The sequence below is a fragment of the Peromyscus eremicus genome, chromosome 1 (genome assembly GCF_949786415.1).
Source record: "Peromyscus eremicus chromosome 1, PerEre_H2_v1, whole genome shotgun sequence".
Taxonomy (NCBI): Eukaryota; Metazoa; Chordata; class Mammalia; order Rodentia; family Cricetidae; genus Peromyscus; species Peromyscus eremicus.
Genome location: NC_081416.1, coordinates 119,607,850 through 119,627,068, shown reverse-complemented (window position 1 = coordinate 119,627,068; position 19,219 = coordinate 119,607,850).

Sequence of the window (19,219 nt, the reverse complement as noted above, 5' to 3'; positions counted from 1 at the left end):
AAAAGGCAGTAGTGTGGACCTAGGGAACTCAGGATAGAGCCAGAGGGGCCCATGGTGAAAAGCAAGCCAACTACAAGTGAAGTCTTCTACTGTACCCCACAGATAATGGTGACTTTGAAGCCTGCAAGGGCTTTGTGAGACATTGTATCAAATCAACCAAAGCCTTCTTGTCAAACCCAGCTTGAAGATCAGGCCCACCGTTCAGAAATGCAGCCCCGGCAGACCTAGCCTTGTGTGGACCACTTTTTCCAAATGCTTCACCAGGAAATGAATTGGCTTTATTGTGGCAAATGGTTGGTTGAGTAGCGAGCAACACCCTCCTCTTTTTGCTGTGTCATCTCAGTCTTCTGGACTTGGCTTCTCAAAGGCTGTTGTGTACCCCTTGCAGAAACCAAGGCCTCCTCTGGGAAGGCTGGCTGTCCAGGCAACTTTTGCTTTCTCATACTGGGCTGTTGCCTCAGGCCTTTCACACCATCAGCCCCTACCCAGAGGAGTGGTGAGCTGTGAACATATCCTCCCATGCAGAGAAGAGGCCTACGAAACCTTCTATTATGACACATATAGCACATATAGCACTTACAGATTTCCTCCTAAAGCCAGTGCCACAGGACTGGCAATGTAAGGATTCCTTTCCTCTCCTGTACACACGGAAAGAATGAAGTCTCGCCTTTCGGCATAGAGCACTTTCATTTCTCTCAGCCAAGATACGGTCACTGCCAAAGGAAGCCTGTTTAACAGTGTGTCCCTGGCTGCTAGAATATCACTGGCTTTCCAGAAACCATCTGCCTCCAGCCTGAATGACATGCCAACTTGAAAGAAGAAACAAAGAGAAAAGTACAAGAAAATGTACACCTTTCCCCCTCCAGGCTCTTTTTTTTTTTTTTTTTTTTTTTTCTATTCTTTGTTTTGTTTTTGTTTTTCGGGACAGGGTTTCCTCTGTGTAGCTTTGGAACCTCTCCTGGAACTCACTCTGTAGACCAGGCTGGCCTCGAACTCACAGACATCTGCCTGCCTCTGCCTCCCAAGTGCTGGGATTAAAGGTGTGCCCCACCACCGCCTGGCTCGTTTTGCTTTTTTGAGACAGGGTCTCGGCTCCCTTCCCCCCCCACCAAAAAAAAAAAAAAGTCAAAGCTGGCATTGAACTTGCTGTGTAGCTGAAGACAACATTGAATTCCTAATCTTCCTATCTTAGAAGCATCCCAAGTACTGGTTACTGGTATATGCCACCAGGCCCCACTTTCTTTGTTTTATCTTTTTTTCCTAATTTGGAAAGAGGTTGCTATTTTAAAAATTGAATATTGTCAGCCCCAAGTGATGGAGTGGTGTTCTAGTGTGCTTTCTGTTCCTGTGATAAACACCATGACCCAAACAACCTGGGGAGAAAGGGATTTCTTTTCTCTTGCAGGTTACAGTCCATGAGTGAGGGAAGTCAGGGCAGGAGCTCAAGCCAGGCGGGAACCTGAAGCAAGAATGCTGCTTCCTGGCTTTTCCCCAAGTTCATGTTCATTTCCTCTCTTAGACAGCCCAGGCCCACCTGCCTGAGAATGCTCTTTCCACTTTCTACTTTCTAGGCCTTCCTGTATCAATCAGCAGTTGAGAAAATGCCCCCTGCAGGCATGACCACAGGCCAACTTGATGGAGGAAATGTCTCAGTTAAGGTTTGTCATCCAAGACTGTCAAGTTAACAACAAGATTAGCCATCACAAGTGGACACCTGCCTTAGGGTTTTTATTGTTGTGAAGAGACACCATGACCACAGCAACTCTTATAAAAAAAAAAAAATTTAATTGGAGTGTCTTGCTTACAGTTTCAGGGGTTCAGTCCATTGTCATCATGACAGGGAGCATGGCAGCGTGCAGGCAGATGTGGTGCTAGAGGAAGAGCTGAGAGCCCTAAATCTTGCAGGCAATAGGAAGTGACACTGTCACCCTGAGGGAAGCCTGAGCAAAAGAGATCTCAAAGCCCACCCTCACAGTGACACACTTCCTCCAACAAGGCCACACCTCCTATTAGTGCCACTCCCTTTGAGGGTCATTTCCTCTCAAACCACCACAAGACCCAATTTCCTTTTACCAAAAGCAAAATCTATCCACTCACCCAAACTGAGCAATGATAGGTTCTTCTACAGACACAGAGGCTACACATAGGGAGCACAGAGGTCTGGTGTGGACACTGCTCTCCTGGGGATAAGTCTGAGGCCAGACAGGCATGTAGCAAAATTATGAAGGTGTCCCTTAAAGGAGGCAAAAATGTTACCAATGTTTATGAGAGTGGTGCCTTTAAGACGACATAAGGGAAGGCTTAAGGAAGAGGTGGCACTGGAGACAGGGTCAGATGGGTTAGTATATGTCACTTGAAAAATGATTCACAGCCAAGGCAAGAGTAAGAGGTCATCAGTTTATTGTTACAACTTATTTGTCATGGAGGGTCATGGGATTCAGACTGGAGAGGAAGGCATGGCGGTCAACGCTTACCGAGGAGTCAGAGGGAAAATAAAGTGAAAAAATTGATAGTCACACCAGTGATAGGCACGCTCAGCTGATGGGATGGAGAAAGAGTGCATGTGTAGAAGGCTGTGGCCAGGAAAGAACTTGAGTGTCAAGTCTTAGAGATAACTCATTTACAGGAAGTAAATTTCATTATGTGGTGTCTTAGTTAATTCTCAGTTGCTGTGACAAAACACCATGACCAAGTCAACTTACAAATGAAAGTGTTTGATTAGGCTTACAGTTTCAGAGAGTTAGAGTCCATGATGGGGGAACAAAGGCATAGCAGCCGGAACAGCTGGGAGCACACATCTTGATCAGAAGGCAGCAGGAAGAAAGGACAGTGAGAAGCCTCGAAGCCCACCCTATCACACACCTCCTCCAACAAGGCCATGCCTCCCAATCCTTCCCAAACAGTTCCACCAACTGGGAACCAAATACTCAAACATATGAGCTCATGAGGGTCATTCTCATTTAAGTTATCATACATGGTGTCTACATAGAGTTGAACTAAGTCACTGGGGTTTAAATAAAGCAATTATGAGATGTGAACCAAGAAAACTATGGCTTTAGATTTCAGTAGAGAAAGCACTGGAGCAAGGAACAGGAGACATGCACATGGGGTCTCATCAAGTAGTGGTTCCACGCATTGTTTTCTCAGTTCTGAAGACATCCTTGTCCAATGCCCTCCTCTCAGCTGCCATTTGTTTGACATCAATCTGGTTCTGTCAAGATGATTCCTTTGTTCCAGGGTCTAGCCTCGCCCTCTTGGATAACTGCCCTCATTGGGGGGAGGGGGTGCAGGAGCTGTCCTGTGAGGTTTTATTCTCCCTGAGATCCAAGGTGGCTTGTAAGCCTGAGTGAAGAGTCAATGCTTTTTAACGAAAGCACCTTCTGCATACCTGTTTCCACAGTGGGGATGAGACTGCCCAGGGAAAAGTACAGAACTCTGAAAGAAGATGATGTTGTCTATAAACACCATAGGAGAGCCAAAGAAGGGGTGGGAATAGAGTGATGAGAGACAGAAGAGCATCACCTCTCAGGGGCTGCAGAGACCCAGTACATCCTGTGTAGAATGCCACCTAGAGGTCAACTAGCTGCTGTGTGAGGTGAGCTCTAGCAGCCTGGAAGGTCATGAAATACTAAAGGAAGAGAGGGTGGGAAACATCAAGGAAGGAGAAAGTGGAGACCTGAGCCAGATGCCGAGTCTGGTAAAGATGTCTGCTGTCATGGGATCTGTGAGGGCCCAGCACTTTCTCTCTGACATGGTGGACTATGGGTTCGGGTGCACAGAGAGGATATGATGCTTAGAGGTAAGAAGCAGATCTCAGCAAAGCGGCAGAAGGCCAGGCTTCCAGGGCAGACAGTCATGTGAGACCCCAGGGGCAGGTGTGCCCATTGTAAGCCGGGAACAGCCAGGCTGATGAAAGCAGTATGGACAAATCAGAAGCAAAATGTCCTTGGAATCGGTACACAGGGACCGTTCCTTGTTCTTTCTAAGATTTCATATGATTGTCTGAAACAAAAGAGGGCGCCTGCTCCCCCAGCTCTTACCGAAACAGCACAAGTAGCCAGAGCTGCTTCAGAGGGAGGGAGAGCTGGCTGTGTCTGGCGCTGTATCTTACACAGGGCGGCTTCAGCTTCATAATTGCTTGTAGGAACACTCCATCCAGTAGGCAGTTCTATCCCCCGAAATCTGCCAAATGGCAACATACCATATCTACTCTGCCAGCAGATAGCCCCGCATGGCTCTTAAATGTGGCTAGCATGGTTAAAGAACTAAATTTTAAATTTCATTCATCTGAACTCATTGTAATTTAGATAGATACACACAGATGGTGCTACTGCATTGGAACAGTGTGGCCCTGGGTATCCTCTCTGTGCTCCCACTCTGCAAAGACATCATGAAGGCCTATGAGTCAGAGCAAAGAGGGGGACTTAAATGGCCATCAGTCTGGAGCTGGTGGGAGAAATTGCAGAACATCCACGGGGGATGTTAGCCAGGAAACAAGCCAAGATGTGTGGCTAGGGGACAAAAGGAGATGTGGGCGGTGGAATGACGTGTGTGGTATTAGTTGCAAAATTTGGTAGGAAAAAGGAGCCTATGGTGCATACATGTATGTGTGTGCATTGACATGTGACAGTAACACAGAGGCCATGAGTGGACAGAAGACTTAACTTTCTGCCTTCCTCACCTTTAGACTCAGGTTCCCTGAACATGCTACTTATTCAGATTAATTACTAAACCAATAAATAGAAATAAAGACCTGGTTTTACCAAAAATATTCAATGTATAGATAAATGTACATACACACAGACAGACAGACACACACACACACACACACACACACACACACACGAGCTGCAGTTGGGCAGTGTGTAAATTACCTGCTGAAGTGTGTACGGAACATTTTTTTTAATATAATTTCACACGCACAGACCCTGTAACACTGCCTGTCGCCCTGGTGGTCCTGTAAAAGACACTGGCTTCAGCTCTGAGGTTTGCTCTGCTAATTAATCTGATTTCTCCCCTCTGCCTAGCGTGGTTCAAATTGAATTGTGCACTTGCTCTCAAATTAGCATAACAAGTCCTGCCAGAAAAGTCACCCCAGTGTCATTATTGCCTGGCTGGAAGGAAGGGGGAGATGGAGCAGGTGCTGTTTCCATAGTGCCCTGTGGCAGCTTAACCACCTAGGATTTGTGTAATCCCCTTGAACGAGGAAGAAATGTCAACTGAGGGGCAGCGCTGTGTCACAGGGGACCCGGGCTGGGAAGACACCTGCTGTCTAGACTCAGGTTGAGCCCACACTCCCCTCCCCCATCAGACGTGGGTGTCCCCCTCAGGACAATGGAGGAGAAAAGAGGATCAGTGCTGACCCAAAGAGCCTAAAGTCATTTATGGAGAATTGCTCAGAGGAGAACCCTGGGGGTTCTGCAGAGACCAAACTGGAAGTCCTTGAGACCCAGTTAGGTCTCTGCTGGGCTCAGGATACTGCTTCCTGTGGTCTCCTAGTTTTTCTCACATGTTGGGATGGGAAGAGCTTGGGAGTTAGAGACCCATCTGTATTCTTGGAACCTCAGCTGTTCCCTTCTTATTAGTCCCTAATATGGGGGTCCAGGAAGACGGTGTTACTCTGCTTGCGCTCAACTGGTATCGTCCAGCATGGCTCTGCCCCCACTTGTTGGGCCCCTTGGATGGAGAGACCTTCAGCTCCACTCTGTGGAGCCCTGCCTGGGAACCTTGTAGTGAATGCAGGTGTTAGCCCATCTGGCCCTGGTCGTGCTGTTGTTAGTACTGTTATTATTCTCAAATATTTACCCTGAGATTGTCATTAGAAAGTGTTGTATAAGAGCCAATCACCCATCTTCCATTTTCCCTTAACCTACTCAGCTGTGGAACGAGCCAGATTGTTAAAAATGTGCAGCCAAAAACTAAAATGAAATAGGAAAGCCAAATGATTCAAGAATATCCCTCAAAAGACTTTCTTCCCTCCCTCATTCCTCAACATCTCTCTGTAACCAGATGCAGGACTGTGATGCCCTGATAACTGTCTTGAGCAAATAAGAGGCCAGTAGGGAAGAGAAATTCCAAAGCCTATGGTAATTTCATAGGATAGAATGTGAGTGTAAGTGTGCATGTGTGATGTGAGTGTATATGGTAGAGAGTATTGATAAGAAGGGGGATCGAAGAATAGGGAACACTGCTACTCAAAATCCTAAAAAGAGGCTATGAAGGTGGGGTGGTGGGTAATGGTGATTTTCAGAGAGACCACGGGGGAAGTGTAATACACAGTCTATTGGTGAATTAGTTACTTTCCTCATTGATGTGACCAAAATACACAAGAAAATACCTGGGCTTACAGTTGAAGGAGACACAGTCTTGGGAAGGCGTGGTGGCAGGAGCGTGCATCAGCTGGTCACATTGCATCCACAGTCAGGAAGCAGAGAGAGATGAATGCTGGTGCTCAGTTTCCCCTTTTTATTCAGTCCATCAATCAGTGGTTCCACCCACTTAGGGTGGTCTCCTCTGTTCAGTTAAACCTTTCCGGAAACACCCTCAGAGACAAACTAGAGACACATTTCCAGGAGGGGTATAACTCCAATCTGGTTGGTGGTGGCGATGAACCGTTAAACTGTGGCAAGTGGGAAACAACCCAGTGTGGGGGAGGGAAGTGCAGTGGACTCTGAAGGCCTCAGATCCCAGCCAGGAACCTTTGGATGTTGCCTCATAGACAAGCAGTCTTTGCAGATGCGGCTCAGTTAAGGACTCCGAGACCCGGTGCAGAAATGCAGGGGATTGTGCTGGGCTACCTGTGTGGGTCCTACATCCAACTCCCGGGATCCTTACAAAACAGAGAGGTTGGACCACAGAGAAGAAAGAAGGTCATGTGCCTCAGAGGAAGACTAGAGAGAAGCAGCACAGGAAGCCACAGAAGCAAAGGTTCTTTCCTGGGGCCTCGGAGAGCTCACAGACTCAGGAACAACTCAGTTTGTGTCCACCGCTGCCTGACTTCAGACTCCTGGCCTCCAGAACTTCAGACAACCAAACTGTTTGTTTTCCCCCTTTTCACTGTCCGAGAAATCAAACTTAGAGCCTCAAATGTGCCAGGCAGGCACTCCACCGCTGAGTCCCAGCTCCAGCCCCAGCACCCCCTGCTCTTCCTCTTTTTATTTTGGGACAATATAAACTGGCCTTGAACATATCCTGTAGCCTAGATTGGCCTTGATCTCAAGGGCCTCATGCTTCAGCATCCGGGCAGCTGGGATTACAGACCTGTGCTACCAGGGCTTGCTAGTTCTGTTGTCTCTCAAGACGACAGAATGTACCCACTTGTCCTAGCAGCCTCCAGCATGCATGCAGAGGGGCAGGAGAGAAAGCGGGGCGGGGGGGGGGGGGGGAGTCAGTGAGGGGAGACTGGGTAGAGGGCAGTCGTGTGGGAGAGAACTAGATCAGGTTTGGGTGGACTGTGGGTGGGGAAAGGAATGGAGGGGATCTCTATAGGACTGTTTGTGGCCAGTAGGCAGGAGGAGCCCTTGGCAGGTGCCAGGGTCACAGCATTGGAGGAAAAGTATTTGAGAAAGATCTTTCGGGAGCCCAGTGGAGGCAGGGAGGCCCAGGAGCCCTGCTTTAGCCCAGATGGAAAGTGAAAACGCAGCAGGCAAGCATCGGCAAGCAGGAGCATAGCGCAGTGCCCATCCAGACAGGCTGGGGAGGGGCAAAGATGGGGAGAGACTGGAGGATGCCGCAGGGCGTATCACAAAGGGGCCTGCCAGTCCTCTCCAGTGCCTCAGCCTCTGGGAGATGGGGTGCTCTTTCCACACTTGCATCCTGGGCCCTCAGAAGGGGCAAGTGCACCCCCCCTCCCCGTAGAGCACAGAGGTTCACAGGGATCCTGAGGACAGGCAGGGATCCTGAGCACTGCATCCCTGGGAGCAGGCAAAAGCACATTTTTTTTTTTTTTTGTCCTGTTGGGACTGGGATAATTGGAGCATTAAGGAAAATGCATTTCTCACCTATTTTCTGTCTGATTGAATCGTACTTTGCAGTCATTTAGAGCCCTCACACCTCCTATAATCAGAGCTCAGTTCACTCAGATGGAGACGGAAAACTGGGACATCGCATGGCTCTTGAGGCTCCCAGGATTTGACAAGCCAAACATGTAACCTTACCCACTTCCCTATCACCTGAAGACATGTCCACTCTGGGCAGACTAGGCCTCTTGCCTGCCAGGACCCTCCATAAGCAAGGTGGAAGTCCAGGGCTCCCCAAAGAGAACTGCATTTCCCTCCCATCACTGCCTCAAGACAATGCTGTGTCTTGTCGTCTTCTCTAGATCCCAAGGGCACCATTTCAGGGAGAGTCCCTGGCTTCGTGGTTATTCCTGATGGCAAGACTAAGTCCCACGTGAAGCTGAAAGAGGGAATGTGGGTCAGTGGTAGGGTGCTTGCCTAGCATGTGCAAGGTTCACACACACACACACACACACACGCACGCACGCACGCACGCACGCACGCACGCGCACACACGCACATGCACATACACATACATACATACACAAACATATACTCACACATGCACAAGGCACACACATGCACAGCACACACACATGTGCTGTGGGTTGTTCTGTATGCTGTGAATGTGTTGCTCTGATTTGGTTGATAAAATCCTCATTGGGCAGGCGGTGGTGGCACCCGCCTTTAATCCCAGCACTGGGAGGCAGAGCCAGACGGATCTCTGTGAGTTCGAGGCCAGTCTGGGCTACCAAGTGAGTTCCAGGAAAGGGCGCAAAGCTACACAGAAAAACTCTGTCTTGAAAAACCAAAAAAAAAAAAAAAAATCCTCATTGGACAGTAGCCAGGCAGGAAGTATAGGTAGGACAAAGAGAGAGGAGAATGCTGGGAAGAGAAAGGCTGAGTCAGGAGTCACCAGCCAGACACAGAGGAAGCAAGATATAAAGGCAGAACTGAGAAAAGGTACCAAGCCATGTGGCTAAACATAAATAAGAATTATGGGTTAATTTAAGTGTAAGAGCTAGTCAATACTTAGCCTGAGCTAATGGCCGAGCAGTTTTAATTAATATAAGCCTCTGTGTGTTTACTTGGGTCCAAGTGGCCACAGGGTCGTGAGAGCTGGGCAGGACCAGGAAAACTTCAGCTACACACATGCACACACATACATACACACACAAACATATACTCACATACAAACACATATACACACATATACACAAGGCACACATACACAACACACACACACAGGAAGCCTGGATGTCTTCCTTTTTCTCTTTCTTTTCTTTTTTCTTTTCCTTTTTTTTTTTGACTAAAGGAAAAAAAAAAAGAGAGAGTGCATGTGTCTGAGAGAGGATAAGGAGCTTTGGCCTGGATCCTGCTGTAGGGCCCCAGCACTTATACTACCCATCCTCCTTTGTAGAACGCAACCATATGAGATTTAAGAGAAAATAGTCTTTCAAAGAATGTTCTTTTTCCTCCAGCACCATATAAAACTGAGTGTGGTGGCACACACCTGCAATCCCAGCACACAGAAAGTGCAGGCAAGAAGATCAGGCATTCAAGGTCATCCTCTTAGGATATGTGAGACCCTGTTTCAAAAGAAGTTCGATCTGATAGTTATAATTCCTTCAGTGATCTGAAAATCTGCCCAAATATTTAACAAAACCTAAGCCTCACGGCCTGCTCAAAGTTTCTCTTCCTCTGGCTCCCCACCTCCATTGCCAGGCCGAGTAGTAGAAGATGGAGCCAAGATGTTCTGCAAAGGATGCTGTACCTGGCAGGTGATGTTCGAGGGCCTCTCAGACGACACAGGTCACCACACCTTTCTTACTGATAGGGTGGCTTTGCTGTGGGGCCCATGCTGAGCTCTGTGGACACCACCCCACCACCCTGCCCTAACCTCCCCATGCAGAGCTCCCTGTCCTGCACCTTTCTATGCTGGCCACAGATCTGTGCACCCAGATACGCTCAAGGAAGGACCTGTCACTCACCTGATAGAAGTGCTTTTAGACGAAGGGACAGTCCCAGAGAGCTGTCTTATCCAGTTCACATGCTTCCAATGGCCATAGCCAATCAGAACCATGGTTATAGAAATCAAAACCACTCTGGCTATTTTAGACAACAAAGGGTTTATAATTAAAAATTGTGTGTTCCCAGACTCTGGGAGGGGTCTAGCTTTGTCTCTATAGATACAACTTGCTCCAACTTGACCTCATTGGGAAGGCAAGTATTCTAAGGGACTGTAGAGAAGGATAGCCTTCAGACCATTGCTTCTCCTTGACCCAAGAGTAGAAGGCTGCCAAAGCCCCACTTGCCTCTTATCATTGTCAAGGCTGCCATGGAAGAAGTCTAACATCTCTCCAAATGCCATGGGGAGCAGAAGGGATATAGCAAGGTAGTTTCCAACTCACTCCTTCCTCCCAACTCCTATGCAGCTGACTCATAAGACATCATACACAGCCTTGGCTGCTCCCCACTGTGCCACCAAGTGGTGGAGAGAGTGGCTTGGGGTGGGGGAGGGGGCACACATGGCTGTCATAAGTGACAGCAGGTCTTGTGAGTCACAGACCTGTGAACTGGCTCCATGCCACCTGGAGAGCAGAGTTTGACAGGAGCATTCCTGGTAAGGAAACACTGGTGATGTCTCACAGAGCTTGACTAGGAGACAGGCACAAAGATGGAGATACTGTCTGATGCCAGCCTGGGCATTGTTCCAGCCTGTAGGGTAAGAGGAAATGCAGGTTTGTTGTTGTTTGTTTATTTGTTTACTCTTCGCTCTTGGGGGCCCACCACCCAGCTCCCAAATAAAAACACAGAGACTTATTCTTACTTATGAATGCCCAGCCTTAGCCTGGCTTATTTCTAGCCAGATTTTCTTAACTTGAATTATTTCATCTATCTTTTGTCTCTGGGCTTTAATCTTTCTCTAGTCTATGTGTCTTTCTTTACTTCTTACTCCATGGCTGGCTGTGTGGCTGAGTGGCTGGCCCCTGGCATCCTCCTCTCCTTTTTTACTCGCTCCTCCCTCTTCTCTTTCTTCCTCCTATTTATCCTCTCTGTCTTCCTGCCAGCCCCACCTATCCTTTCTCCTGCCTAGCTATTGGCCATTCAGCTCTTTATTAGACCAATCAGATGTTTTAGACAAGCAAAGTAACTCAGATTCACAGAGTTAAACAAATGCAACATAAAAGAATGTAACACACATACACTCACACCACATATACACACTCACCACACACACACCACATACACACACATACACTCACACTCATACCACACATATACACATACAACACACACACGTTCACACCACATACACACATACACCATGTACACAAACACACAGCAAACACACACGCACACATGCATAATAGTAGTAATAGTAATAGTAATAACGATAGGTGCTGGGCGGTGGTGGAGCACACCTTTAATTCCAGCACTCGGGAGGCAGAGGCAGGTGGATCTCTGAGTTCAAGGCCAGCATGGTCTACAAAGTGAGTTCCAGGACAGCCAAGGCTACACAGAGAAACCCTGTCTCAAAAAAACCCAAAATGATAATAATAGGAAGAAGTAATCGAAAAGATTACTTACAGTCAACAAGATGGCTCAGTGGGTAAAGGTCTCGCTGCCAAGCTGGACAGCCCAAGTTAGATCTTGCTACCCACATGATAGAAGGAGAGAACAGACTCTGAAAAGTTGTATTCTGGCCCCCACAAATGCACCGTGGCATGTGCATGTCACACAAATAAACAAATGTAATAAAAATGACTTACTTCTATGTACATATACACATTTTTCTGTTTTCTAGATGACCTATGAAGTCATATTTCTCTTATGAATGCAAATTCACAAATCTCTGCATCACAATTTTATGACTCAAAGTATTCCTATATGTTTCCTATATATCTCAAAACAAGTTAACTGGTAACTTTTTTTCCAAGCAGAAACCGTTCTTGAAAGACTGAAATCAGTTTTCTTTTTAAAAATACAGTTGTTTGTTTCACATCCACATGTGCACGTGCTTGTGAGTCCACACAGAGGCCAGAGGTGCCAGTTCTCCTCCACCACGTGGGACCCAGGGATAGAACTCAAGCGGTCAGGACTTCACCTGCTGAGCGAGCTCCCTGCCCTCACAGACTTCTTTTAAGCTGCAAAAATCTACATGCTCTATTACTGTCTAAAAATCACCAACATAATTACAGTGTATATTAAAAAAAAAAAAAAAACAGAGACAATGGCTGGAGAGATGGCCCAGGAGTTAAAAGCACTTGCTGTTCTTATAAGAAAACTGGCTGGGTGGTGGTGGCGCATGCCTTTAATTCCAGCACTCGGGAGGCAGAGCCAGGCGGATCTCTGTGAGTTCGAGGCCAGCCTGGGCTACAAAGCAAGTCCCAGGAAAGGCGCAAAGCTACACAGAGAAACCCTGTCTCAGAAAAAAAAAAAAAAAAAGAAAGAAAAAGAAAAGAAAGAAAGAAAAAGAAAACTGGATTTCATTCCCAGCACCCATATGACAACTCTCAACTGTCTGTGACTCCAGTTCCGGGGGATCTGAAGCTGTCTTCTGACCTCTGTGGGCACTGCATGAATATGGTTCCCACACATACAGGCAGGACATTAATACCTATAAAATAAAAATAAATAAAATCTTTAAGAAAGGGAAAGAAAATCAGTTAACTCTTCTCACTTAGTGCAATGTAGAATCCAGACATATTTTAATGCTTCTGGAACTTTCTTGGCCCATAATAATTCTCTGTATTTCCTGGCAGTGTGGTGCGTGTCTATAATCCTAGCACTTGAGAGTCAGAAACAGAATGGTGAGTTCAAATCATCCTCAACTACATATCAAGTTTGAGACCAACATGAGATCCTGTCTCAAAAAAAATAAAAAAAGTAGACTTGAGAGGACTGGATAGAAATCCACTGCCCCCCAGCTAGGACAGAAGGCACACAGCACCAGAGTTCCCCATCCTTCTTTCTGGAAGGGAGGCGATGGGGAGGCACTCCAGGGGGTGATCTGGAGATCTGTCATTCTCTTATCTCTTCAAGCTAGGGGACATTTGCTGGGTGAACAGTTTGGCCCTTGAGAAGTAGGAGATTTGAGTGTCTTAGGGATGGCTCTGGCATCTTCTGCTGTCATGGGGACAGAGATTAGCAAGCAGTATGCACCCAGGATTTGGAGTTGCGGGAAAGGGCATCCAGAAGGGCCCACAGTGCCTCATTCTGCAATAGTCGCTGAGGCTCCAGGGTACACCTAATCCCACAAGTCACCCAGCACTTGCCGCCAGGGCCTTTTCCTGCAAACAGCAGCTGGTCCCAGCTAAGTTCCATGGCTGCCCATCTGCCACCACTCTTCTAGGCCAGAGAGTCACAGGTGTCCCTAAGACAGCCCCTGTCCTTAGAGCATATTGTCCTCTTCCACCTGCCTTGGATCAAGGGGTCACGTGGAAATTTGCATCTTTCCCACATGGCTAGACTTTTACATGCAACATGAGCCCAGATATGCCAATTGCCTCCCTCCATCCAAGCCCTTTGCTAATGCCCCTCACCACCTGTCAGGTAAGAGGGTAGCCGGAAGGCAGACTCTAGTGTCTGAGTTAGAATTCTGCCCCTGTGACTTATTTAACCTCTCTCTGCCTGAGTTCCTCATCCAGAAGATAAAATCCACTCCACAAGGCACCTCAGGAATTGAGCAGATTAAGTTAGTACACACACACACACACACACACACACACACACACACACACACACGATCTTAGCACTACGTCTGCTTTAAGTGCCCAGGAAATGATTACTCTTCTTAGCTCCCCAGTAATTCCCTGGGGACTTGTAACCACAGCTCTGGGAACCCCCTTGACCTCCACCAGGACTTCTGTTCCATCTGCTTAACAGCAGCTTTAAGAAGCCTCTTCGGAAGGTGGCCCGAAACAAGTGGACTCAATGAACCTACTGGAAAACCTGTCAGATGAAAGAGAGGCCTGTGTGCGAGCCACGTTCCCACAGTTCTCCCTGGCGACCTTGTCCTCTTTGCTTTTCCCACGCTGGAGGATGGGAGTCGCTTTGCCTGATATGGTTACTCCAGCCTAGAGTCTCAACACTCTTGTTTGCTGTTTCCAGATATGAGAGATATGAGCTGAAAAATGCTACTTTGACACTAAAACATAGTCTTACTATAAGGGGCCCACTGCCATAGCCAGGGAGCTCCCCACATCAGCCCCTCCCACCCCTGACACACACACACACACACACACACACACACACACACACACACAGAGCTGATTCCAGAAGTCCGCCATGGGAGGGCCTGTGGAAAGAGCCTCAGCAGCGATGGCCCTGTTGGGAAATCTGGTCTTGGCTCACACAAACCAGGAAGTGATTCACTGGGATATAAAACTGATGTGTGACAGCGTCACTCAAAAGTTGTGAGTAGAACTGTGAAAGTGAGACCACTATGATGAACAGAGGCCTTGAACTTGAGGCCGTAGGGGTTCTGAATGAGGTGACCTCCGCCCCCCTTTCCAGCTCTGCCTCACTGTCAGAGTGCAGGACAGGACTTCCGCTCCATGACACCCAGGGCATCCGAGGGCAGAGCCCAGCCGCTCTTCTGTGTTCTCCAGGGCAGGGTGGAGGGAACAGCCTTCCCTGGTCTTCTTGTGGACTCCTCAGGCCAGGCTTCCTAGTGTTCTGTGGTTCACAATACAAGATGCACACACCTCCAAGGCACCTACAGGCTAGGACAGGCCGGCCTTGCCTGCGCAGTGGGGAACGGCGGCGAGGTGGTGACTTCCTATTTTCACTTCATCAATAGGAAAGCAACTGCAAGGGAAGGCAGAACCAGGGTTGTCATCTCCCGCGGTCTCTCTAGAAATGGAAAAACCCTCGTCTTTTCTTGCCATGGGTGGAGGGACTGGAGCCTGCCAGGTTAACCCTTCAAATACTCCCTTGCTCGCACCTTAAGCCCAGTAAGAGGCTGCAGGCTCTCTAGAGGGGAGTGCAGATCACCGGGTGCTTGGCGAGTATTTCCTATTATAATTAATTATTATTGTGTTTGTATGGGTGTCGATGATGTGGGGGACCTGCCGCTACGTATCTTTGGAGGTCAGAGGACAACTTTCTGGAGCCAATTCTCTCCTTTTCCCTTTATGTGGGTTCTGGGGGGTAAACACAGTTATGAGGCAAGTGCCTTCACCCACTGAGCCATCCTGTCTTTCCAACAAGTGCTTTCTTCTACGTGCTGAGAACTGACTGTGTGTCACAACCAGACAGTCTCTTATTTCATACACACTCAACCGTGGGAAGTCAGTATTGTCGTCTAGTTATAAATTAAATAAAGGCTCAGAGGAGATGCAATAGAGTGCAGGGAGTCGGGAGCTGGAACTGCAGTCACTCACATAGCCTGCCCTCCCTCAGTGAGTCCGATGGATCCTTCACTCCTCTTGTAGTTTGCCTCTCAAATGTTCCCTCACAGCTCAAGAGTGGAAAGTTTGGTCCTCAGCTGGTGTATTCCAAGAAGCTGGGGAAACCTTTAGAAGGCAGAGCTTCCGCAGTTGGTGAAAGCAGGTTGGCGGGGTGTTCCCTTGGAGAGTATGCACGATGTTAGCCCTACCCTCTCCTTCCTTCTCTGCTTCCTGGTGGCAGCTTTAATCCCCCTGTAGTGGGTAGCCACTCCAGCTTTGACCTGGAAGCTCCAACCCCCATTGAGGCTTCGGTAACGGTCACGCCTACAAGGCGGGGCTGAGAGAGGACCCTGAAGACCCGGGTTCCAGATGCAGGGGCTCTCTTAGTTCCTGGACCCTGGACGCTGGAGGTAGACGGAGCAGAGTTCTCCAGAGAACACCGCCGGACTGCACCACGCCTTTCCCAGACTCTGTAAACTATCCCTTCACTTGTAAGTTACCCCACAAAATAAACCTCCCTTTTAACTACGTAGAGTGGCCTTAATAATTACACCAATATCCCCCCACATGGCCCCTACCCTGATGCTCTGCCTCACCACCATCCCCAACACGAGGGAGCCATGAACTGAGCCTCTGAGGCTGGGAGCCAAATAAATCTCAGCCCCTTTCAGGTAATGTCCTCGGGCATTTTGTCACAGCAACGGAAAACTGACTAACTTAGTTTAGTTTTCTTCCCTCTTCTTCACCTTTCTGTGTGCATTGTCCTAGTCAGGGTTACTATTGCTGCAATTAAACACGTCACCAAAAGCCACTTGGAGAGGAAAGGGTTTCTTTGGCTTCCACTTCCACTTGGACGTCCATCCTTGGAGGAAGTCAGGACAGGAACTCGAACAGGGCAGGAACCTGGAGGTGTGAGATGATGCAAAGGCCATAGAGAGATGCTGCTTACTGGCTTGCTTTCCATGGCTTGCTCAGCCTGCTTTCTTATAGAACCCAGGGCCACCAGCCCAGGGATGGGAGCACCCACAATGGGCTGGGCCCTCCCCCATCAATCACCAATAAGAAAATGCCTTACAGCCAGATCTCACAGAGGCATTTTCTCAATCGAGGTTCCCTCCTTTCAATAACTCTAGCTTGTGTCAAGTTGACATAAAATTGGCCAGCACATGCATCGTTTGACCCTCAGCTGACTAGTGTCGTGTGAACTTGACACAAGCTAGTGTCATCTGAGAGAAGGGAACCTCAATTGAGATTAAGTTGTAGGCAGACAAGCCTGAAGGGCATTTTCTTTTTCCTTGTTGTTTTGTGTTTGCTTTTCAAGACAGGATTTCTCTGTGCAGCCCCGGCTGTCCTAGAGCTCACTGTGTAGCCCAGGCTGACCTCGAATTCAGAGATCCACCTGCCTCTGCCTCCCAAGTGCTGGAGTTAAAGGCTTGTGCCATCACTACTCAGCTTGAGGGCATTTTCTTAATTAGTGATTGATATGGAAGGGCCCAGCCAATTGCGGGAGAGGGCAGGGAATACCCCTGGGCAGGTGGTCCTGAGTTCGATAAGGAATCCAGCTGAGCAAGCTATGAGGAACAAGCCAATAAGCAGTGTTCCTCCACCGCCCCTGCATCAGCTCCTGCCTCCAGGTTCCTGCCTAGTTTGAGATCCTGCTTTGGGTTCCCTCAGTGGACTATGATTTAGGACATGCAAGCCAAATAAACCCTTTCCTCCCCAAGTGGCTTTTGGTCATGGTGTTTCATCATGGCAATAATAGCCCTAACCAAGAGAGCCTTCTGGTCACCCAACCCTTTGGATGCAGGTCTGCATGGAGTCTTCCCAACCCTCACTGTCTAGTCTGGACCTAAAGACAGAGCATTTGTGCAAGCAGCTTGACATCTGAATTAGGCAGAGCTAGATTCAAATCCTGAGTGTTTTGTCCAGTGTGTGTTATCCAGTACATTGTTCCCACCTAAAAAAAAAAAAGAAATATTGTCAACTCCCTCACAGAGCCCTCATTTTGACTGCTGTACCTGACTGAGAACCCCCTAGGACAGGAACTCAGAGACGTAACAATGGAGGCCCGTGACAGGTCTCCATATAAGCTCGGGAGACAGACCACTTGCTTTCAACCCAGAGTCTTCTACTCATGACCAGCTCCAGAAGCTGAGGGGCTAGAAGCATCTTCTAATCCCCACTTGGTCATCTTCAAAGTGACAGCTCACAGTTTCTGCCTCGCTGGGTTTGTATTCGTTACATTGTCATAGCTGTGTCGTACACACCTGCCAGAAACAGATTCAGGAAGATTTATTGGGGCTCATTGTTTCTGAGAGCTCAGGCCATCATGGCAGAGAAGAGATGGGAGAGCAGACCCTTTCATATCTACGGCAAGCAGAGAAGCAGAACACCATAGCATTCGGCTGCTTTTCTTCTTTGTCTCCTCTTATTTCACCCAGGCCCCCAGGCCATGGAATGGGACCACCCACATTCAAAGATGAGTTCCCCCTCCTTCAATTAATCCTCTCTGGAACTATCCTCATAGACGTGCCCAGAGGTATACTTCAATTTCCCAAGTGACTCTAGTTTGTTTGTTTTTTTAATGTATGTGAATATTTTATGTGCCTGTTTATGCACCTTGAGTGTGCCTGGTGCCCACGGAGGCCAGAATGATTGTGAGTCAGATGATTATGATTCATCGAGTGGGTGCTGGGAATTGAACCCAGGTCCTCTGCAAGAGCAGCCAGTGCTCTTAACTACTGAGCCGTCTCTGCAGCCCTCCTAAGCGATTCTAAATCAGTCAGCTTGAGATGAAAACTCACCATCACAAGGTGGTTGTAGGATTTAGGAATTAATAAAGGCAAATAAACTTAGATATTACTATTTTCTTCTCAAACAAAACACTCTCCTGGGTAAGCCCCGTCACCGGCTCCTAGAGGTCAGCACATGCTTTGCCTCTGACTCCTCAGTGACCTCCAGTCTAGAGCTCTGTCCCTCTAGGTCCGTGCCACCCTGATGTCTCGAGCATGGCCAGCCACTTGTATCTGGTACCTTCCCCTCCCGGGGGCCTAACTCATCCCTCACTCTATCCTTCCCTCGGTCTCCACACGTGACTGCTCCCTGCTCTACAGCCGTCCATCCTCCCATCCTCTCCACCTTTCAGCCGCTGCCAGCCCGCGGATACACACGTCCATCCCATCCAGACCACAGGGCACTGAAGTCTGGTAAGCGGTTGGAGGGGCAATGCCCGGGGCCACGTGTGAGTGTCCAGCGCTGAGATGACCATCAGAGAAAAGGTGACCAGCTGAGTATACTGGTGAGAGCCGTCACTGATTGATGCTGACTCCGTGAGCCTCCACTGACATTATAGCCTGACACCTGTCCTGAGCATCAAATCAAGGGTGGGAGAAGGTGGGAACAAAGTGGACAGGGCAGTGTGATGGCTATTATGGGTTGTCAGCTTGACTACATCTGGAATGAACTACCATCCAGAAACGGAGGGCACACCTGTGAAAGTTTTTTGTTGTTTGTTTGTTTGTTTGGGTTTTTTGTTTGTTTGTTTTTGTTTTTGTTTGTTTTTTGTTTTTTTGTTTTTTGCGTGGTTTGAAGTGGGTGAGTCCAGTTCTATTCTGGATCTTAAGGTGAGAAGACATATGCCTTTGATCCGGATCTTGAGGCAGGAAGACACACCTTTAATGTGGACCATACCTTCTGCTGGAAGTCTATACAAGGACAAAGAAGAAGGAAACTTTTGCTCTTTGCCTGTTTGCCTTCGTCTTGCTAGCATGACCATTCCTTCACTGGCATTAGAGCCTACTTCTTCAGGATTCCGGCATGTACTGAAGA